The sequence below is a fragment of the Diceros bicornis genome (genome assembly GCF_020826845.1).
Source record: "Diceros bicornis minor isolate mBicDic1 chromosome 39 unlocalized genomic scaffold, mDicBic1.mat.cur SUPER_39_unloc_1, whole genome shotgun sequence".
NCBI classification, from domain to species: domain Eukaryota; kingdom Metazoa; phylum Chordata; class Mammalia; order Perissodactyla; family Rhinocerotidae; genus Diceros; species Diceros bicornis.
The window spans coordinates 1,257,330-1,281,353 of record NW_026690915.1 but is presented as its reverse complement, the minus strand read 5'-3'; the positions used below and the strand labels follow the sequence as shown (position 1 = coordinate 1,281,353).

Genomic DNA, 24,024 nt, shown 5'->3' with positions numbered 1-24,024 from the left:
CTGCTGATGTTCTTGACGAGAACAGATTGAGTGACATACGTGGACAGACCTGATTGAAGTGGGTTGAAAAGAATGGGAATTGAGGAAGAGGAATATTTGAATACTAACAACCCTTGCAAATGTTTGCCTTGAAGATTAGCAGAGAAATGGCAAAAGAGTTGTTGAGAGAGACTTTGGGTTTAGGAGAGACAGACTTTAAATGGAATGTACTGGAACATGTAGTAACTAAGTGCTGGAGTCCTAGCACAGCACATAGGTCTAAGGAAGAGGTTAGGTGTAAATATATGTGAATTTAGACTTCATTTCGTGGGAAACTGATATGAACTGGATAATGGATATCCATTTCCTGAACTGTGTATGAGACCAGTTCTTCAGACATTGGTCAAATAGACCTAAGGGTGAGGTTGGCGATATAGACTGTAAGTACCATTGAGGCTTACCCAAGGCATGGTCAATGACCTCATCCTTGGGTATCACAGGAATCATGCTGGGCTGGTTTTGCCGATTGCAATACCAGCCCTTTCTGATGTTGTGTTTTGATGGATGCAACACCACTCAGTCAATTGCAAGAAACAGAATGTTTGCCTGGGAAAGAAAAAATCCTATCTCGGGATGGGGTAGTTCCCAGAGCCTTGCTGACCCCCATCCCTGATGACATCTCTGCCACCTTCAGTGGAAGATGTTGCCCAAACGTATTTTTCACCTTTGTATTTACCAGGGCACAGCGTGCCAGGTGCAGAGCCCCAGGGCAGGGAGGACCCCAGAGCTCCTTACTGAGAGCAGTGAGCAGTTAGGCCTGGACTGGGGGAGTGACAGGAAGAGGACACCGGAAGCAACTCTGACCCACAGTGACATTGAGGGAAGATCTGAGCCAGTATATATTGCTCTTGGAAATGCCCTAGTTCTGATTAACAACAAATTTTCTTTCCATGGTCTTGAATGGCAGAGCACTTTTAGACACGTGTACCATGCACAGGAGTAAAATTTCCCTGCAGAAGGCTGCACTGCAGGTCTCTTTCCATCTCTGCTCCCTCAGTCACCACTGACTAGAGGCCTTGCCTCAAACTGTTGAGTCAGCTGAGATGTTCTTTCTGCTTCTTCTGCCTCTCCTTGGGAAATGTCCACATTCCATGTGCCTGATGAGTTATTCGAGCGGCTTTGATTACATAAGGCCCAGTGTCTACAAGGAAGGTGACTTGGTGGTCAGTGGGATTTCCCCCTTCTATACATTGACCCAGGATTCAGAAATGCAATGGAAATTTCTTTGTGACTCGTCCAAGCAAAGATGTCACATTTTACGTGTAAGTTCCTGTGTGTGTGTGTGAATCCCTCTGACAGTTATGAAAGTTGAATATAAAAGCTGTGTTGAGATTCTCCCGTAAACTATGAATCATCAGCTCCTTTCTTTTCCTTCAATAATTATTTGTGGCTTCCTTTCTTTTTCCCTTCTGGAATATTTTCCTTCCAAACAGAAGACAGAAATAAGCATCTTTTATTTTCCCCTGCCTTGGAATAATCTCCATTAGTGATTATTTTCTGAAAGCCTAAAGGATGCAAATTGTAGGGAAAAAAACACCAAGATCCTACTGCAGTGATCCACAAGCCATCCTGCTCCTGACCCATATTGTGGGAGGGGAGGGAATCTTTGGGCAAACCATACCTTGGCTAGAAGTTAGTACTAAGAGAAAGTCTCATCATAATGTATAGATTATTCAAAAATGAACTATTTATTGAGATGATATTTATTTTTCTTCAAAATGCATTTACTCAGTATCCTTTATGGTCTAAAATAATTTGGTGTATTCTCTGAAAAAGATGTGTTTTTTTCCAGTTTTATTGAGATATTATTGACGTTCACCACTGTATAAATTTAAGGTGTACTGCATAATGGTTTGACTTATATATTTGGTAAAATGATTACCACAATAAATTTAGTTAGCATCTATCATCTCATATAAATATAATAAAACAGAAAAAGCGAAAAAAGAAAAGAATATTTTTTTCCTCTTGATGAGAACTCAGGATTTAGTATCTTAACATTCATATGTATCATACAGCGGTGTTAACTATAGTCGTGTTGTACATTTGATCCCTAGTACTGGATCAAAGATCAAGTGTTTAACATATATATACATATATATATAAAATGGAATTTTCTAGATCTTTTTATTAATTGCTAGCCTAATGATACTGTGGTCAGAGAATGCATTGTGTATAATTTCAATGTTCAAAGGCTTACTTGATGGCCCAGTGTCTGGTCAAATGTATGTATATTCTTTGGGGTTCATAATATACCAGCCTTATTTACATTTATATGTAAATATCTGTTAAGCTTAAGTCTTCCATAACTTTGCATATTTTTTTTGTCTTTAATTTGACCATTTCTAAGAGGATATGTTAAATCTCCAAATCTGGTTGTTCATATATGTACTTATGCACATGGGTCTATAAATAATAGCTTTTTTTCACTTTGGGGTGATATATATAATGACTGTTAGTACTCGATCTTCTCTTCCTTTCACCACATATGGTCACCACATATGTCACATATGACATATGGTCACCACCTTTGATATTTCACATGCTTTTTGCTTTCAACTTGGATTGTATCAGATATTAACAAGGATACCCATGCTTTCTTTTGGTTCATATTTAAATGGAATATCATTTCTACCTATTTTAACCTCTTCTGTGTTTTGCTTCAAGTATTGGAAAGCATGTAGTTGGGTCCTGTGGTAGGTGAAATGTGCCCCCAAAGGTGACCAATTCCTAATCCTTCGAATCTGTGAATATGTTACCTCACATAGAAAGGAGACTTTGCAAGTGTGAAGAAGTCAAGGATCTTGAGATGAGGAGATAATCCTGAATTATCTGGATGGGTCCAATATAATCACAAAGGTCCTTACAAGTGAAAGAATAAGTCAAGAAAGTCAGAGTCAGAGAAGGAGTTATGACAATGGAAACAGAGATTGAAGTGATATGAGGCTGTTACCTAGGAATGTGAGCAGCCTCTAGAAGCTAGAAAATGCAAGGAAATGGACTCTTCTCTAGAGCCTCCAGAAGGAATGCATTCCTGCTGACACCTGTATTTTAGCCAGTGAGACTCATTTTAGATTTCTCTCCTCCCAAAGTATAAGATAATAAATTTTGTGTTATTTTAGGCCTCTAAATCTGTGGTAATTTCTCAGAGTAGCAATAGGAAATGAATACAAGTCTTATTTGTAATCCAATCTGAGTGTTTCTGTGTGACTCAGAATTACAGCATCCCAACATTTTGGTTTTTAAAGCTGTATTCACCAATGAAAATAATATTTTAATGTTAGAGCACCAAAAGCCTATGTTCTGCTGTGCAATCTTCTGGAATTGCATGTTGTACCTCGTCAATTAAATTGTTTGAAAATTAACGTTGGACTGAACTTAGATGTGTAAGAGAGGAATCAACCCAAAGATAAGCTGTAAAGCTCACTGCTTATGATGGTTTTCTAATCTGTAAAGAAATAGATGAAAAGCTGCAAGTTTACACTGCTCCTCGGACTCTGAATTGTTTTTACTCTTTTAGAAAAACATAGAGTCATAAATTGCTTCTTCCTCTTTATTTTCTCCCTAAGACTATCTCCTTATTTATTATGGTGCAATTTCCCTGCTTCTGGTAGTATGTGTTTCCTAAGTCTGTGAGGCAGGCAGTTTTAGAAAGGTATATTGCAAAAGTTTTGATGATACCATTCTATATTCGACTTGCCCTTCCTTCAAGTTTTTCTTATGCACTTCCCTGTCCTACCTAGTTTCTTTAATGGATTATAAACTTTTGCTTCATCTCACTATACCTGCACATGCCCATGACCAACCTCATGTTGGTGCCACTGTGTGAAATAGTGTTTGACTTGTAAACAAATATGCAAATGGATTCTTTCCCCTTAAGCATCCTTTGTGCCTCTTCTTTCCACTAATTCATTTTAGGATATTGATCTATCTCTTTTGAGTCCAGAGTTGTAGGGCTTGATCTTCCAAGGCTTTGGGAACATCTTGTGCGTGTGCTCCAGGTTCCAAAGTCATGAAGAGACAGCCATTGCTCTGGAATGAACAATTTGCTTAAGTCAAAATGCCACCCTTTACTCTTTTTTTTCCCCACTTGAGTTATGCCTGAAGTGCATGACTTGATCTTTATTTTTAATACTATGGCCTTGGTACAGGTTGAACTTCAAAAACTGTCGTTATGTCCTGGTCTTTGTTTTTGCCATCGAGGAGATCAACAGGAGCCCCCAGCGGCTGCCCAACCTGTCTCTGGGTTTCCATGTCTACAATTCCTTCCACAGTGATGTCAGCACCTTGGTGAGCACCCTGAGGTGGTTATCGGGATGGGGTCAGATGATCCCTAATTACACCTGCCAGGCACAGAACAAGAATGTGGCTGTCACTGCAGGAACCACACCAGCATTCTCTGCCCACATTGGGACACTGTTGGAGCTCTACAAAATACCACAGGTATGAGCATGGTGGAGGGATGGATCTGGAGGGACTGACGTTTTCCTCCTTGGTGATATTCTGTGGCCACTCATGTGGAAAAGAAGAAAGTGGTTTTGCATGTCTCCCTAATAGGAAAAAACCTACCACAGATAGTTCTTGAAATGGTGGATTCATTATTTTGGTGTGTGAATCTGAGAGAGGGATGAAGTAGCCAGAGGCTAGCATCACTGTCTAAAGCAGACCACAGGAGCTTCTGGAAGTGTGGTTGCCCAAATTCTCTCAAAGGAGTGGAAGCTAGATATTCTGAAATAATCATACCCTAGTTATTTATCGAATAGTTAATAAAATTTTATATGTAAACATGTACTTAAAACCACTTTACACTCTTCAAATGCTTTACAAATAGTCACAAATTTAATCCTAATATAAGACAATGAATAGGTAACGTTATTATGGGAATTTTTAGAGATATAGAAACTAAGATGGATAGAGGTTATTTAACCTTCTCAAGTGCGTTAAGCTAGTCACATTAGAGTCAGGATTTGAACCCAGGCAGTCTGGCTTCAAAGCCAAGCTTCCCCTCAATCACTTCTACCATCAGATAATATTGCTTCATACTCACAGTGTTAGCACCAAGAATGTAAGTTTAGCTAACTGATCATATGAATTTTGTTGAAATTCTGTTGATTTTTCTTCCAGAGAACTCAATATGGAACACTTTTTCTCTTTTGATTCAGACAACCTATGGAGATTTTGATCCTGTACTGAAAGGTAAGGACTAGTTTTCCTCTCTCTATCAGATAGCTCACAAGGACACATCTCTAGTCTTCAGAATGGTCTCATTGTTGACACATTTTGGCTGGACCTGGGTAGGAATCTTAGTATCAGTTGATAAAAAAGGTGAGCAGTTCCTCTGGGAACTTAGAAGAGAGATGACTATGAACGGTGCCTGCCTGTGACTAAGATACCTGTGAGCAAGAGGACGTACACTTCAAAAGATTGGACATGCATAGCCAGAAGCACAGACTCATCAGCCAATGTGTTTATCATTTATGGTGACACAAGTAGATTAATAAATGTGAGCATTGCAGGAAACCATTATTTAACCACTCAGAAGGTGTGGATCACTACACCACAGTGGGATGCTTCTTTTATTCCACGTCACCACTTTTTCGATACCTACCATGGGAGTCTTTCCTTTGCACACCAGAACTTTGAGATATCTGGATTTAAACACTCTCTATGGACAGTTAGCCCCTCTAAATACCAAGAAGACTTTTTCTTTACCAAATGATGCCTTAAACATTTCAACTGCTCATTTGCAGGAACTGAATGTGGAAATTTTTGGAGTGTCCATTCAATGCCTCCCTGGAGTCTCTGCCAAAGGAAACATTAGACACGACTCTGTCTGGATCCAGCTACTACATCTATGATGCTGTGGATGTGGTGGCCTGAGCCCTCCATGAAATACTTTTTATAAAAGCAGAACAGGGGTCCATAATGGATGCCGGCCAGCTCATGTTTTTCCCTTAGCAGGTAAAATTCTCCCTTAAATAGGATTCTCATTATTGTTCTTTTAGGATCCGAGAGTTATTTTATTTGGATATCGAATTGTGATTGTCACATTGTCACAGATCAGCAGTGACTTGTGCATAATGAATTACTGTTCTTTCTTACAGGTTGCAAGTAAACCTCTAATGATTGTAGGGTCTAATTAGCAACAGTGTCAACTCTTTTAACTAGAAATAATTGATTAAAAACTTTCACTGTGAGAGGTAAGTGTTCAAGAGAAAACAATGACAATTCATCCCAGGGAATTAAAAAATTCAGGGATTTCCAAAATCTAGTTCTGGCCCTATCCCTTGATATCTTAAATGCTTCGGGGGAAAGGACAATTTATTTGAACTTCCTGCATTTTTCTAGAAAGGCTACTGATAGCTAAATAAATATTTCCCCATTGAAATTTAAAATGACTTTTGGAAGCAAGGAGTTTGATCCCCTTTTTACAGATCAGAACCCCAATACTATGAAATATATTTTAATTCCCCAAGTCCTTATCAATTCTATTTAGATGAATTTGTACATGAACCTAGACTTTTATAAATCCAAAACCTATGAATAATGTGTCATGAAACTCTTGCTTTCAGGTATGAGGAAGTGAATGTCATGTCAGATCTAAATACACACATTTGTTGTGAATATATATTTGTTCATGTATATATACAACCATATATATAGTTATGTATTATACAAATATCAGTTGTACATTTATATAGAAATTATATCAATTAATGCGTGAAGATTCTGTACTAGGAGCTTTCATCTCTTCTCTCTCATTTAATAAAATATTTTGTTCAAAGGTAGGAAGAAGCAGGCTGTCTTTCTTTGTCTCTTCTTGAGCTCGAGGAAACTCCCTAGCACCCCTAAAGCAAACCTCATTGCTCAAGGTGCAGCTCAGGTTTAGCCCCACAGCACTCCCTGGACGTGGAATCTTCAGGAATGGTTTAAACCTCACCATGTGCTCTCTGAGGGCAGACAAGAATGCCTGCTTCCTTAAGCGTGCAGAATAGTAAACACTCCCCAAATTGAACTTATTCAGAGGATGACTAATATAGAGGGGAAAAAATCTAATTGCTGGGCAACTCAGTATCCCCACCAGTTCGAATCTGGGTTTTCTGCCTTCAATTTCCATGCTCATTTCATTTCCCAATTATGTCTCCCTTTTAGCTCCACCCATTCCTAAGAAACACCCAATTTAAAAAAAGCACTGGAGCTCACGTGTCACTGGATGAGAAAAGAAACTCTGTGTCACAGCATGTAATTCTGAACTATATGATTTTCCTAAAGGTCTTGGACTTCAGGTGAAAGTAAGGGAGTTTGTTCCCCAGGAACCACGTGGTCAAGGTTTCATCATACATGAGGAGCTGATAGACTGGGCCATGGGATTCAAAAAGGTTGCAGACAAGTCAATCTTGGATTAATCATCTACATCACAAGATAGAGAGCATATATGAAAATAATGGTGAAATCATTTAACTCATAACAAAATTCTCATTTGTTGATATAATTTTTCTTACTGTCCAAGAGATATTGAAAGGACACTTGTAATTAAAGAGATATTCCGGAATTTTGAAATGCTTTATACATTACAGCAGGACAGAGAGGCTACCAATTTAATAGGATGAGCTGATAAAAAATTGATTGAATTCCCATTTAAGCTGAAAAAGTGTCAATCTCACGTGCTTGCAAATTTATTGCTCTGCATGCATTGTGCCCTGAAGATATAACAGATGCTGATGACCTAGACTTTTGATGATTTAAAGATAAAATTCAAATTGTCTTTTGCCATACGCTTTTCTTCCAGAAAACAAATTTTATTCTCTTTAACGAAAATCAAAAGAATTGACATTGAGGGGTTTTTTTAATATTTCAATATTTTATTAATTTTCCTTATATTTCCATCTCTTCATCCCAACTTTATACATTCTTGTAGAAAAATTCACCATCAGAAAAAAAGATTCTTTTGGCTCCCAAGGAACTGCATTCTTCCTCTTCTTCAGATTTCCCTTTAGAACTCAGTCTTGTAAGCCATCCCTCAAGATGCTATATTATATCATTCAAGCCTGTCCCTGTGTCTTTGGTGTATAATCTACCTGACATTAAATACATTACTAAATAAATTCAATAATTACAATTTGTACTAATCAAACAATTCTCATATAAATGCATTGTATGAATTAAAATATTATTTTTTATTAAGGTAAAATCTGCTTATAGTTCAAAAAAGTAATCCTGGAATACCATATTCAGAATCACATTTGTTATTGCCAGATGCCCCATTCCATAAAACAAACAAGTGTCCTAGTCATTGAGATGGAAAATTTTTTAAATCAGTACGTATTTTCGTGTTGGGAACTCTTTTCTGCAGATTGACCTTGATTTTATTTTGCTTTCTCTGGGTGCATCAATCATGTCAAATCTTATAGGTGATCTCTAAGATAAGTTTTGAGGTAATTTAAACAATATTATCAATTATTCAATATTATTAAATAAAAAAATATTATCCAATTATATAGTATTGTTCAGTATCATCAATAATTCTCTTCTTTCAAACTCCCCACTCTGGGTGTAGGACGTTCTGTCAGCCAGGATTCAGGAACATCCCTCAGGAAGAGAGAGCTACCTGCTGCTTTGTCTGTGTATTGTGCCCAGAGAGAGAAATATGTAATCAGACAGGTATGAACTGGCAAAATTACACAATCACTTTCTCTCACCTCTTCTTTGTCTCCAAATAAAATGTAAAGGATCTGAGAGTAACCAATAGCATCACATTTCTTCATTATTTTCTATTATTTCATTCACTCATTCAATACATTCATTTAGGAAATCAATACATCGTTTCCATGTTGGGAGTTACCTTGATCTGGCTTCCTTATACTCACATTGTTAGGTTCTGCTGAAGCAGCTCTTCTCAAGGGAATACAACCCTTAAACCACATGATGTGTTAGGCAAACACTTAGAGATTCCGTAGCACCGTATACTCATCTTGATCACAGAATAACACACATGGAATTACGATGGAAGTAAGCGTGGGTGTCTTTAGCACATGCCTCCTATTCATATCTTTACACCCAAGGTGGCGAGCACTATGCCTTACACATAGTAGGTGTGCAAAAACCAGAACTAAAGATTCAATAAATGAATGGACATATTATATTATTATTACTCTAGTAGAAGACATAAACAATGAACTGAGCATGCAAACTTGATAAGATAAAGGCTCTGCTTTCCAAGAAATCATAGTGAGGTACATGTGAAAAAGAATAGCAGGGCAATTTGAAAAGTGCCAAAATAAAGGTAGTTAGAGGTTAGCAGAGTCAACAAGAGTAGATAGTGTTACTTGGATAAATCAGATAATTCTTCATGGAAAGCTTATGTTTGAGTTGAGCTTTTAAAAATATGGGGGGATTTTTCAGTTAAAGATGAAGAGGGCCTCTTGGCAATAGATGTTTGAGCAACAAAAGTTATGCAAGATTAATAAGTTCTGGAGACCTACCATCCAACATGGGCCGATAGTTCACAATACTGTACTGTAGACTTAAAAATTTACTAGGAGGGTAGATTTATGTTAAGTATTCCTACCTCAAAAGAAAAAAAGTATTTTAAAAAAGGAAGTTAAATAAAAAAATTAAAGAGGACAGGAGGAAACATTTGGGGGTGATGAATAGGTTAGGGACTTGAGTAGTGATGGTTTCACGGGTGTATATTATCTCCGAACACATTAAGTTGTATACATTAAATATGTACAGCTTTTTGTATGTCAGTCATACCTCAATAAAGTTTTTTAAAAATGTTTTCATGTGGCATATTCAGACATTCAGAATATGACTAATATGACTGGAATGAGATGATAAAAGACTGATCATGGATGATGATGGAATAGGTAAATAATGAAAAAAAATCCCATCATATTTAAAGTACAATATTCCAGTCTTACCAAACAAAACAGCAAACAATTCATATATACTTATTACCAAAGTTGTCTCTACATTGCTAAATGTTCTGTCCAGTAAGATAATTCATGAAATAACATATTACAGAAATAATAATGGGCTGGAGGAGAGAGCATGTTTACAAATTATGTTTGTTGTTAGAATGCATCTGGCCATAAATTAAAAAGAAAAAAATCTAAAAGTGTCTTTTAAAAAATATTTATTATATTCCATAAAAAAGACCAGAGTAATTTACTACGATGATTCTTTGTGCCAGAAAAAATAAAAGCACAATTGTTGCATTATAAAGATGGAGAAGGAAATAGGTTTCATTCCATTTGTTATTTACTTGATGAATGATGTCATAGATATCACTTTTTACAAAAAAATAGTGAAAGAATTAAAAAAAAGGCCATGATAGAATGACTCCAGGTTTAGGGAAAGGAATGAAGAAAAGCTATTCAACATCCAGCTACCTGTACAGTCTAGGGGTGCACGGAAAGCATCGCCTCCAGCCCCGCCCCTGGAGCTGATTTCCTCCCACTGTGAAGTCGGCCAGACTTATTCCAGCCCCACCCCCGCCTCTTCCCGCCCCTGGAACTGGTCTCCGCGGACAACCTCCTGGCCTGGTTCCGCCCGCAGCCTGGTCCCGGCTCATTGCCCCGCCCGCACCCTTGTCCCCGCCCATCCCCGGGCCTGGTGTCACTCACACCCTTGTCCCCGCCCACAGCCCGCCCCTAGAACTGGTTCCCGCCCCTAGATTCCGTCCCTGTCCCTGGTGCTGACCCAGCCCGCGTCCCAGCTTCGCACTCACTCTAGACACGGGAGACCTCCCCCGAGGCTGGGGTGCGCGGCCCCGCCCCACCCGCCGCCTCAACCCGGAGCCCCCAAACGTCCGTCCTCCCCGAACGCCCGCCCGAGACCGGAAGCGGAAGCGCGGGCGGCGCCGTGGATGGAGCGGGAGGTCTGCGCGGTGTGTCCAGTCTTCTCGGCGCGGACGGGATTCCCGTGGACCTTCGGCCGAAGGGGCGACGCGCGGTGAGTGGCGGGCGGTCCCGTCTCCGGTCGCGGTCCAGGGAGGGGCCTGGGCCGCGGGCAGCCCCGTCACGGCCCGGCGTCTCCCCGTCCCCCCGGAGCCCCGTGTACCCCGGGCTGTTCATCAGGGCGCCCGAGGCTGCTGTTCCTCCCGGCTCCGGGCGCCGCCGGCCCCTCCTCAGAGTCCCCGTCACCGTCCTCCGTGTGATTTTGTCCCCAGGGGGCTTATCCGCGTCTGGAGGCGGTGTTTGGATTGTTACTAATGGGGGCGCTCCTGGCATCTAGAGGGGGAGGCAGGGATGCTGCTCAGCATCCTCCAGGGCCCAGGACGGCCCGACAGAGAATCATCCGGCCCCAGATGTCAATGGTGCGGAGGTTGGGAGACCTGCTCCAGGGCCTGAAAATCTCCTGAGCCCTGAATGAAGTGTGGGAATTGTTTCCCAGTCAGCGAGCCACTTACAGGGGCCATAAATGACAAGCTTGTTTAAAGGGTCCGGAGTCACCAAAGTGAGTTGAGCGAGTCAAGTGCACACAGCATGGAGCTGCTTCTCCCATCTTGGGGAGCAGGTGGCTGGACAGGAATCGGGAAAATCCAGTCTCAGCCAATAGTTACAGTTAAATCAGTAAATACGAAAAAGAAAAGTAAGTGGGGTGGGCTTTCCTTCCATCACCTGTATTACTCCCTGTAAAAGGCCTCAAAAGCAGTCTTTGCTTTTTTTTTCCGTTAGAAAAGAAAAGTGTCTGTGGGGCTCAAGTTTGAGTTGAAACCAGGCTCAGGGTCCACCTGTCCTCGCTGATCCGTGGATTTCTGTGTGACCAGGTGAGTACCCTGTGGACCTGGTACCAACAGGTTCCAGCAGCCTCCGCTGTGCAGAAGACCTGCCAGTGGGCTTTCCTGGGCTCAGGTTGTCAGCACAAGGACTCACTGAGAGTGAGGGTATCATGAGAAAAATTATTTATGTTTGATGGATTATATTCAAGGGAAAGATGGTAAGGTGTGTGAGGCTCTGTGTGTGTAAATAATTCAGAAAATACACTTATTTGCAAAGAAGAACACATTAAACAAATATATGTAAATAAGTGTAAATATGTGTAACAGTAAAGAAATATAGACTTACCTGCATTCCGAATTCTCAAAAGTCAGGATTTCATCTATAAATATAAATATATAAATGTTTTACGTGTATATGTAGTATTACAAGACATCTCATTAAATATTAGCAGGGATGCTCAGCAGCATTCCTCAGGCCTATTCAATTTGACTTCTAAAGACCTATAAATGCTCCACAAAGATTCAAAATCTTACAGACACCTGGAGAAAAATATGATTTGAACTTCTTTATGTTAGTAACAGAAATGTAAAGTTAAATTGACCAGCAGCCGGATTTATTTTCAGCATATTGTTGTTTATGAGATTTCAAATCATTTGGAGGAATATTAAGCAACACCTTTTAGATAGAAGGGTAGGGCACTAGTCTCCAAGAAGATTGTCCTCTCCACCTCACATTCTAAAGGGAATTAACTTTGCTTCTTGAATCCTTTCTGAAATAACAGTCTGGTGATTCACGTTGAAGACAATCTTGTTAAGTAATTTTATATATAATTGTTGGCCTCTCCTAATTGTGTGTGTATGTCTGTGTGCCTTTTTCATTCTAGCATTCCTGGGACGTTCTTGAGGGAATGTGTGCTTGTCATGCAGTAGATATTCTTTGAGTGCACAATTTATGGTGACCCACCATCCTCATTTATTCAGAACAGAGGGGTTTTCCAGGACACAGAACATTTAGCGTTCAAACCAGGATGGTTCCTCATCTGATGAGCCAGGCTCTGGGCCAGATGCGTGGGGACCTGGAGAACCAAACAGACCTTGTCCCACCTCCATGGGATTTATATTCTGTTAGGGAATTTGGATTTTAGACAGTTAATGATGAGAGTGATGTGGGAGTTTGGCACAAGGGGACTAAACCGGAGGGGGCAGGGAAGCCCTCTTGAGAAGGACTGATATTTAGCTTGAGAGCTGGAGTTGGGACTGGATTTAGGTGGTTGGAGGGTTAGACTGGAGTGAGGGTGTGGGAGTGTGTTCAAGAGAGCGTTTCAGGCAGAGGGACCCGCATGAGGACACCCCTGAAGCAGAGAGCCTGGTGTGTCCATGACCTGAAAGAGGGATGGCTGAGCCGAGTCAACACAGGGGGAGGGGTGTGAGCCAGACCAGCGAGGGGAACAGGCTGGACCAGGTCAGGCGTGACTTTGGACTCTGTTCTAAGACCAGTGGGAAGACACTGGAGAGGTGCGAGCAGATGGGTGATGTGATTGGCGTTTGGTCTAAGCATGTGGGTTAAAATGGACTTCATGGTTAAGAATGTAGACTTAAGAGGCAGATAGGAGGTGTTGGGAAGAAGGTTACGAATAAGGTGATTGTTCCCTAGGCCTGGATGATGGCTGTGGAGTAGGAAAGAAGTAGAAAGAAAAGACCTTGGAGTGCAGAACCGCGAGAACGTAACGGTACTTTCTTGCCTGGATGTGTCAGATGGCACAGGGTAGTGACTGTGCTCCTCGCTGCTGTCCGTGCAGACCTGCAGGCGCCCCCTCACCCAGGTCTGTGTGTTCACCCCACTTAGCCACTCACAGGCCTCCCTCCACATCTTAAAGGAAGTCAGGCCTTACTTGTGAGGGGGTTGTCTCAGACGGGAGACACCGAGGAGAGCCCCTCCAGGCATCAGAGCAGCCCCTTCAGCCTCTCCCTCAGGCTCCTCCCCCTCCACTCTCTCGCTTTCCACCCTCAGAAGGACCCCTGCTCAATATTCCACGTCCCCATGTTCTACCTCCCCCAGGCTTGAGAAGGGTGGGCAGCCAGTGGGGTGGACATTGTCTGTACCTTCCACTCTGACCCCCGCAGGTCCTGGGCTGGACAGAGAGCAACTCTACTGGGAGCTGAGCCATGAGAGCCAGGGCGTCCCCCACCTGGGCTCCTTCATCCTGGATGGGGACAGCCTCTATGTCAGTGTTGAGGGGCTGGGCTACAGCCGTGCTCTCTGTCCCTATCATAGTTCTGTGTTGCCTCCATTGCTCTAAAGTGAGCTGTGATCCATCTCTGTCTCCTTCTGGTCGGGGTGCAGTCTTCTGGGGTGATGACTGGGGCCAGCCACCTTCCATCTCATTTCCTCCCCCCTGAACACCCCTCCACTCTTCCCCTCTGCTTTTCCCTAAGCTTTCCCACAAAGGTCCCTACATCCTCCCTCTCCCTTAATCCTTTATGTTCACCCCAACTCTTGCTCAGCTCCTCTCACCTTCTCTCCACAGCTGACACCTATGGACCTGTGGCCCTGACTACTACCAGTCAGTATTCCTGGCCCTCATCTCCTGGATTCCATCCCCATTTGGGGTTGGGGAGCAGTGGTTCTCCTGCACCCACTGTCCTTGGTGAGAGAAGGACCTGGAAGGGCCCTAACTCATCCCTTCTCTCTCTCCCATGTTCTGGTGGAGAGTTCCAGCCCAGGGTGAGAAAGCCTTAGTGACAGACGTGTTCTCCACCACATTCTGACCCCACGTGGTTTTCACTTTAATTCTCCTAAAGCCCCGCCCTTGGTCCTCCTTTTCCAGGTATCCCGTATGTCTGTCCAGTGTTCTGCCCGTCCATCTGTCTCTCCTCTGTGTTCAGTCTCTCTTGTTCACCTATCTCACTCTCTTGGGCTCCTCTCATCCACAGGCTTGCTCATGCCTCTACTCACACAGTCACCCCTCCCCTCACTCTCATTTATGCTTCACCTGTGAATGGTGGTCCTGAGACAGCCAGTGCTGGAGCCCGGGTGAGCCTGGGGGCTCCTCCCACTCTGTCCCTCCCTGCTGACAGCCCTCGCCACAGCTCCTGAGCCGGCCACCACGTCCCTGCATACTTGATCATCACCTGTGCCACCAGAAGCCACCACAGGTGTCTGGGGGCCCCTTTTCCTTCCCAAGAGAAGCTCTCCAGCCCCACACCTCCACCAGCCAGTTGTGATCCAGGAGCTGGGCAGCCACAGTGTGAGATTCTGGTTTTGAGGAAATGGTGCTGATCACAAAGATTATACCAATGATTCAGTCTGAGGCCAGCCCTCAGAGAGCCCCTAGCCTCGTGAAATTAACACACCAATATAACACTGTGTGGGAGGTTTCGGGAAGAGGCACTGGCATAGTTTGCAGAGGAAGAGCTTGCTAGAGAAAGTTGCACCTGAATAGAGTCTTTAAGAATGAGCAGGAGAGACCGAGGCAGGTAGAGGATGAAGAGTTTTCCTGGCAGAGAGGATTCCATGAGCAAAGGCTTGCGCCAGAAACAACATGCCGTATGGGGAGAATTGAAACGAATTTGGGTTGCGTGAAGCATGAAGTTTAACCCGCGGTACATGGATAAAATGAGACTGAAAGGTCAGCAGGAGCCAGATTGAGTAGAGCCTTGAGTGCCAGGTCAAGAAGGTTGAACTAGACACTGAAGGCCATAGGGAGCCATGGGTGGTACTAGAGCAGTGGTGGCCCTAGTGAGGTATTCATTTCAGAAAGATCCTTCTAGTAGTCCATGTAGAACATCCTTTAGACAGAGCATCCAGTGAGCCTGCTGGGGTGTTGGTCCGGGTGAAGGAAGTTAAGTCCCCTGAGCTGGGACAGGGATGGAGAGGGAGTGTGTGTGAGGACCAGTGTTCAAGGTGAATGGGTGTTACTGGGAGGGAGGAGGAGCTGAGCAGATATGCTGGTTCTGACTTGGGTGACCACACGGGTGGGTGGTGGTGCCCCTGAGAGAGAAGACGACAGATGATAATGAGTGCAGGACTCTGGTCTGGTCTCAGGCCAGCTCTCAGTGATGGCCATCGCTCTCCCTCTCGTCTTGCAGCTTTGGGACACAACCTGAAGACCCTCACAGTCACCTTCCCCATCTCCACCCTCCAGTATTCATCAGACAGGAGCAATGGCTCAGCCACGTTCCACTCCACTGAGAGGGTCCTGCAGAGCCTGGTGAGACCCTGGTCCCAGCAGCTCCTGGTGGGTTAAATCCCACCCAGCCCCTCCCCCAACCCCTGTCCCTCCTGCTCCTCCTCCTCCTCCTTCCTCCCCAGCTGGATCCTTGTTCAAGAAGAGCAGCCTGGGCCTCTTCTCCTTGAGTTGCAGACTGGTCTCCCTCAGGTGAGACCCTCCCCTCAGTATTTGCCCCTAATGACTACTTTTGTTACCACCCCTCTCTCAGTCTCCCCTCTGACCTCCCATTTCCTCCTTCCTGTTCTGGCCCCCACCCCAGAGGTTTCAGGACCTCTCTCTAGATTCCCCATGTACCTCTCTCCCCAGGCCTGTGAAGGATGGGGGAGCCACCTGAGTGGACGCTGTCTGCACCCACCACCGTGACCTCGTGGGCCACCATGCCTCTGTGCTGGGAGCTGAGAGTCTCCACGTGTCTGCTCTTCCTCTCGGTGGCTCCAGGCTCTGCACCCTGGAGTTTATGCATGCAGAGAGAATACCAGCTGCATTACCGCAGCATCAGCTGGAACCACAGCAACCCGAAGCCCACATCCTCGGAGTACACCGCCCTGCTGAGGGTCACCCAGGACCAGGTGGGGTCTCCCCTGTCCCGTCTCTCCTTGCCCTGAAGGCACCCTCATTCCTCTGCCTGACTTACATCTGTTACATGGTTGTTTCAATCCTTCACATTCCCTGCGTGTCTGGGTTCTCTCAGTTTCCAGAGGTGATGTCCTAGCTGCCTTCCCCATTTCTCACGTGGGTAAACTGAAGCTCAGAAAGGGGAGTATTGTGTCTAAGGTCACACAATGAGTTAGGGGCAGAGCCAGGATTTGAAGTCAGGTCTCCCTTGCCCCAAAGTCTGTGATCTTTCACTGGCTCCAGTGGGGCCCCGCATCCCCAGGAGACCTCCATCTCTCCCACTCTCCCTCGCGTTTGTTCTAGGTCACCAAGCTCTACAGAGGCAGCCAGCTGTGAGACATATTCCACTCCTGCCTGGTCACCGACTTGATGTAGGTTGAGGAGATTGGAAGCATTGGCTGAGCTGGTGACTGATGGCTCTGAGCTCCCGTGACACATCCTTGATCTGGAAGTCACTGACATGGTGCCCATTCTCCCCCACATCCCTATCAGCTAATCTTACCATCTCCTTCCATAGGTTTTTCGGGAGTTGAGAAAAGCATTAACATTTGGGGCCACCAACCTCCAGCATCATCCTCCTCCTCCACTTCTGGAGACTTTCAACAAATATCAGCAGTCTAACTGTACTCTCCACTAGTGGAGCCGCTAACCACATGGGGCAATTTAAATTTTTTATACACCTGGTGGGATACGATTCACATATTGTGTGTGTGTGGGGGCTGTATTTTTTAGGTTTTTCTATATACAATATCTTCTCCTCTGCAAAACAAATAGTTTTACCTCTTCTGTTCCAATCTGGGTTTCTTTTATTCCTTTTTCTTGCCTAATTGCCCTCATTAGAAACTCTAGTACCTGTGATTAACATATCAGATGAGGGAAGACATCATGGCCTTGTCCCTGGTCTTAGGGGGAAATTTTCAGTCTTTCAGCATTGAATATGGTGTTAGCTGTGGGTTTTTCATTGAAGCTATTTATAGGTTGGGAAAGTTTTTTCTATTCCTAATTTGTTGAGTATTTTCTTTTTTAGACATGAAGGGCGTTGTATTTTGTGAAATTCTTTTCTATGTATATGGTCGAGATTATGTGGTATTGGCCGTTATTCTATTAATATGGTGTATTACATAATCAGTTTTCAGATATTTCAGATATCTCACTAGAGGTGAGAGATTCAGACGTTCTCAAGTCTTTCCTGGGCGTGCCACACGCCTGAGCCCTTGTGGCCTTCCAGGTGCCCACAAATACACTGGAGCTTTTCAAAGCCCCCTGTGGACATCTCATTCCCCCAATTTTTCTTCTAAGTTGTTGGCTCACCTCTTGCCTGCCTCTCCTGGTGTCACTCCCTCAGGCAACTACAATAGAAAACAATTAGCGCTGATTGTTTTTAGCAAGTGCCTTGGGGACAGACTTTCCATCCTGGGCAAGCTCTGACTCAAGTAACGACAAGCCCTGAACATGGGGCGTTTTCGGGGAGCTGCCAGGCAGGTCAGCTAGTTGCAGTTGGGTGGGGATGGGTCTTTTCAGAGCTCCACACCCATTATGGCTGCTGTGCTGCTGGTTGTCTCAGCCACCATGGTGCTGAGACTGACGGTTTTCAAAGTTATGGAGGATGTTGTGAGAGCAGGATGGGAATAGTGCAAGTTATAATGCCACGAAGTTTGCTGCCTGTATCAAGATTCCACCGTGTGTCTTCACTAAACCCTCCTCAGATTCTTACAAGCCTTTGATTAATTTCTAGACTTCTGAAAAGTTGATTTCGACCATTTTTACCAGTGTTCTCATTGTTTGTATGCATTTGCAGAAGTCCTTACTCCAAAGTTTCAAAAATGTTCTCCCTATGGTTATTTATTTATAAATTAATTACTTGAAATGAAATTACATGAAAAATTCGGTTCCTCACTCACATGCACTAGCCACATTTTAAGTGCTCAATAACAACATGGGGCTAATAATGAGTGTATTTGGTAGTGCAGACAAATGTTTACATTATTGCAGAAAGTTCTCTTGAACAGGACCCAGAAGCAGGGAATCTAGAATCAGGGTAGAATTCTAGACACCCTTGTTCATATTTGTGCCCTTCCAGGTCTGTCCCCCACAGTAACCACACTGGAGTGGACTCCCTGTGTACCTTGCCGCTTTGGCACAGAGACTGGACAGAGTTGCCATCTATGAGGAATTCCTGCGGCTGAGCCAGAATGGTACCCAGCTGCAGAACTTGACCCTGGACAGGAAGAGTGTCCTTGGGGATGGTAAGGCTCCATGGTCATTGGGAAAGGAAGTGAGGCCTTTCTGGGGACTCTGGATGCCTGGAGCTGAGAGAGCATTGAACTTTCTCAGGCTGGCAGGAGGTGGCATAGTCCCCCAGTCTTTACCCACCCTTGAGAGAGAGAAAAGGACACCAGTGTAATGTAGGAGGCCCTCACCTTCTCCTAGACAGTCTGTGACCTCATACTAGTCACCTCCCCTCTCTGGACTTTTGTTTCCTTATCTCTGCACTGAGAGCCACTGGCCGGATGGTCAGTGAGGGCCTCCAGCTGTGTGTGAAGCAGACTTACATGTTTGGGCGTCATGTGGTTTCTGATCCACAGGCTATAGTTTGCCAAGTCCCGCTCTAGATGAGCACCAATGCACTAGAACTTTCTGCAGTGGTGGAATGTTCTATATCTGTGCTGAACAGTGCATAGCCGCATGTGGCTGTTGAGTGCTCGAAGGATGGTATTGGGACTGGTCTTTATTGTTACTGAGTTTTAATGTTACTGAGGTACCAGAATTTTTATTTGATTTAACTAAAATTAATTTTAATTCAAAAAGAGACTTGTTGCTGCTCCATATCAGACAGCACACCTGTAAGAGGTTGTCTGGATAGAGGTACAAGAAGGGGGACATGCACCCTCCCACCAAGCCCACTGGGTGCTGTGTGTCCTACCCTCCTGGAGTTTATGTTGTAGCTGGCAATAACAAGAATAGAGAATTGAAACTTATCAATTAACTGATGTGAACAAACTCATACTTGCAGGCGGAAATCAGAGAAGACTTCCTGCAGGATATTACATTGTAGGTTAATCCTAGAAAATGAATATTAAGCAAATAGATAAAGGAGAAGGGGATGAATGTGTTTCTAGACAGGGAAGAACACTTTTGAGTGGGAATTTACAAATTTAGAGAGATCCCATAGGCTTGCCAACTGTGATGACCCATTCTCCCCCTAGCTATCATAAGAAAGTCCAGCTCAAATTCAGTCCTCTGTGCCCAGAGGTATGAATTTGATTTAATTTATTAAACTTTTGTTCTGTGATAATGGCCTTGGATTTTGTAGGAATGTGTGCTCACGTTTTAGAGATGGAAACTAAAATGGGGTGAAACATGATGATGTCTACTTGACTTTAATATTTCATTGAAAACATGGGATGAATCAAGGTTGGCAAGTGTTAATAATTTATACATTGATAAAATGTTGTTTTAATTGGATGGAATATACATGGTTAAATTAGATGATGGATGTTTATGAGACTGTTCCCTTTATTTTTCTGGGTCTAAAAGTTCTATTAAAAAGAGTGAACCACACTCACATGCACTCTCCATTTGATTCACTTCCAGAATATTCTCCCAACAGAGAGGACACCTTGACTGAGAAGCCTGGTAAACCTGCAGGAAACCCCAGCCCATGGTAGGGGGTGAGTATCTTGATGCTGTGCCTCATCGAAGAGAACCATGCACACAGGGTCTTGGATTATGAGGAAAGTTGGCCAAGCCTTGTCAAGGACGGTTGAGGCACAGTGGGGTCAGCAGGAGCCCTGGGGCAATGACAGGAGGTGGCTCACCCCACCACTTGTCTCCCCAGACCACCCCTTCTGGGCCCTCATCCTCATCTGCTTGGCGGGCCTCCTGGTGCTCATCACAGGCCTGATCTGCTGTCTCCTGGTAAGCCATGACGTGTTGCTTGTCTTCTTACTATTGGGTTGTAAGAGCTCTTTATATATTATAAATACACGTCCTTTTCTAGGGATATGTTTTGCAGATGTTTTCTCCCAGTCTGTGTGTGGCTCGCCTTCTCCTTCACAACATGAGTCATTGGGTAAATGAAAGTGACAGTCATCATGAGATTCCACCACACTTGAGAATGGCTAAAATTAAAAAGACTGATTATAGCAAGTGTTGTTGAAGATGTCAAGTCACTGAAACTCTCATCGAGTGCTGGTGAAAAATAGCTTGAATGCGTATTTAATAATTACATACGTCTACACAGCAATTCCTCCCCTAGGAATCCATCCAAGGGAAATAAACCCGTATGTCTATACACAGATTTGTACACACATGTTGATAACAACCTATTTATAGTATACAAAAATGGAAAACAACCCAAATATCCATCTACTGGTGAACGGATACACAAAGTGTGGTATTTCCCCACAGTGGAATACTATATAACCATAAAAAAGAATGAATTATTTTTTTCTTTTTTAATTATTTTATTGAAATTATAAAGGGTTTTAACATTGTGTAATTTTGGGTGTTCATTATTATTTGTGAATTTCTGTATAGACTGCATGGTGCTCACCAACAGTAGTCTAACTTTCATCCATCACCATGCATATGTGCCCCTTTAACTCTTTCACTCAACCCCCAACCCCCATCCCCTCTGGTAACCACTAATCTGTTCTCTTTATCCCTGTGTATGTTTATCTTCTACATATGAGTGAAATAATGCATATTTGTCTTTGTCTGGCTTATTTCGTTTAACATCTTACCCTCCAGGTCCATCCAGGTTGTTGCAAACAGGACGATCTTGTCTTTTGTTTCTGGCTGAGTAGTATTCCATTGTATATAACACATACCACATCTTCTTTATCCATTCATCTGTAGCAGGGCACTTGGGTTGCTTCCATGTCTTGGCTATTGTGAATAATGCCTCAGTGAACACAGGGCTGCATAAATCTCTTTGAATTGTTGATTTCAATTTCTTTCGATAAATACCCAGTAGTGGGATAGCTGAAAAGTATGGTATTTCTATTTTTAATTTTTTGAGAAATCTCCAAACTGTTTTCCCTGGTGGCTGCACCAGTTTGCATTCCCACCAGCAGTGTGTGAGGGTGCCCTTTTCTCCTTATCCTCTCCAACATTTGTTATTTTTTGTCTTGGGAATTATAGCCATTCTGACAGGTGTAAAGTGATCTCTCATTGTAGTTTTGATTTGAATATCCCTAATAATTAGTGATGTTATACATCTTTTCATGTGTCTGTTGGCCTTCTGTATATCTTCTTTGGAAAAATGTCTGTTCATATCCTCTGCCCATTTTTAGATTGGATTGTCTGTTTGTTTGTTGTTGGGTTGTATGAGTTGTTTATATATTTTGGAGATTAATCTCTTGTCAGATATGTGATTTGCAAATATTTTCTCCCAGTTGGTGGGTTTTCTTTTCCTTTTTTTTTTTTTTTTGTGAGGAAGATCAGCCCTGAGCTAACATCCGTCCTAATCCTCCTCTTTTTTTCTGATGAATACCGGCTCTGAGCTAACATCTATTGCCAATCCCCCTCCTTTTTTTCCCCCAAAGTCCTAGTTGATGGGTGTATGTCGTAATTGCAGATCCTTCTAGTTGCTGTATGTGGGACGCAGCCTCAGCATGGCCGGACAAGCAGTGCATCTATGCGCGTCCAGGATCCGAACCTGGGCCGCCAATAGCGGAGCGCGCACACTTAACCACTAAGCCATGGGGCCGGTCCTGTCTTTTCGTTTTGTCATCGTTTCCTTTGCCTTGCAGAAGCCTTTTAGTCTCATGTAGTCCCATTTGTATATTTTTTCTTTTCTTTCCCTGGCCTGAGTAGACATGGTATTGGGAAGGGTGCTGCTAAGACCGATGTCAAAGACTGTACTGCGTATATTTTCTTCTAGGAGTTTTATGGTTTCAAGTGTTAGATTCAAGTCTTTTATCCATTTCGAGTTAATTTTTGTGTATGGTGGAAGATAACGATCTACTTTCATTCTTTTGCATGTGGCTGTCCAGTTTTCCCAACAGCATTTATTGAAGAGACTTTCCTTTCTTCATTGTATGATCTTGGCTCCTTCGTCAGAGATTAACTGACCACAGATGTGTGGGTTTCTTTCTGGGCTTTCAGTTCTGTTCCATTGATCTATGAGTCTGCTTGTGTGCCAGTACCATGCCATTTTGATTACTATAGCTATGTAATATATTTTCAAGTTAGGATTGTGATGCCTCCAGCTTTGTTCTTTCTTCTCAGGATTGCTTTGGCTGTTCGAGGTCTTTTGTTATTCCATATATATTTTAGGATTCTGTGTTCTATTTCTATGAAGAAGGTCCTTGGGATTCTGATTGGGATTGCATTGAATCTGTAGATTACTTTAGGTAATATGGACATTTTAACTGTGTTTATTCTTCCAATCCATGTGCATGGAATATCTTCCCATTACTTCAGGTCATCATTGATTTCTTTCAATAATGTCTTCTAGTTTTCATTGTATAGGTCTTTAACCTCTTTGGTTAAATTTATCCCTAGACACTTTTTTCTTTTTGTTGCAATTGTAAATGGGATTGTATTCTTGAGTTCTCTTTCTGTTAGTTCATTATTAGAGTATAGAATTGCAACTGATTTGGTAAGTTGATTTTGTACGCTGCAACTTTGCTGTAGTTGTTGATTATTTCTAATAGTTTTCTGATGGATTCTTTAGGGTTTTCTATATTTACAATCATGTCATCTGCAAACAGCAAGAGTTTCATTTCTTCCTTTCCAATTTGGATTCCTTTTCTTTCTTTTTCCGGCCTAATTGCTCTGGCCAAAACATCCAGTACTATGTTGAATGGGAGTGGCGATAATGGGCACATTTGTCTTCTTCCTGTTCTCAGAGGAGTGGCTTTAAGTTTTTCACCATTAAGTATGATGTTGGCTGTGGGTTTGTGATATATGGCCTTTATTGTGTTGAGGTACTTTCCTTCTATACCCATTTTATTGAGAGTTATTATCATAAATGGATGTTGGATCTTGTCAAATCCTTTCTCTGCATCTGTGGAGAGGATCATGTGACTTTTATTCCTCATTTTGTAAATGTGGTGCGTCACATTGATTGATTTGCGGATGTTTAACCATCCCGGCATCCCTGGTATAAATTCCACTTGATCATGGTATATGATCCTTTTAATATATTGCTGTGTTCGATTTGCTGATATTTAGTTGAGAATTTGTGCATCTGTGTTCATCAGTGATATTGGCCTGTAATATTCCTTCTTTGTGCTATCCTTATCTGCTTTTGCTGTCAGGGTGATGTTAGCCTCATAGAATGAATTAGGAAGTGTTCCATCTTCTTCAACTGTTTAGAATAGTTTGAGAAGCATGGGTATTAAATCTTGTTTGAATATTTGGTAGAATTCTCCAGAGAAGCCATCTGGTCCTGGACTTTTGTTT

The 24,024-nt window shown here is 42.9% G+C and overlaps 2 long non-coding RNA genes across 7 annotated transcripts in view; both read left to right on the top strand.

Moving 5' to 3' along the window:
* The first annotated feature begins 4,283 nt into the window (after nt 1–4,283).
* LOC131402288 (uncharacterized) lies at nt 4,284–16,329 on the top strand. 6 transcript variants are annotated; one of them, XR_009218497.1, is made up of 8 exons: nt 4,284–4,482; nt 5,164–5,235; nt 7,192–7,331; nt 8,597–8,700; nt 11,721–11,812; nt 15,854–15,975; nt 16,077–16,143; nt 16,303–16,329. It is a non-coding gene; the product is annotated as an uncharacterized LOC131402288 (long non-coding RNA). The 6 variants fall into 6 exon arrangements; XR_009218499.1 differs by lacking the exon at nt 16,077–16,143 and having other exon boundaries at nt 7,192–7,325; nt 16,303–16,328; XR_009218494.1 differs by lacking the exon at nt 16,077–16,143 and having other exon boundaries at nt 16,303–16,328.
* A 3,884-nt stretch (nt 16,330–20,213) lies between these two features.
* Nucleotides 20,214–24,024, top strand: part of LOC131402281 (uncharacterized) — a 46,481-nt gene continuing 42,670 nt past the window's right edge. Inside the window, exons 1-2 of the long non-coding RNA XR_009218487.1 lie at nt 20,214–20,247; nt 20,450–20,529. This is a non-coding gene — a long non-coding RNA (uncharacterized LOC131402281). The remainder of the gene's footprint in view (nt 20,248–20,449; nt 20,530–24,024) is intronic.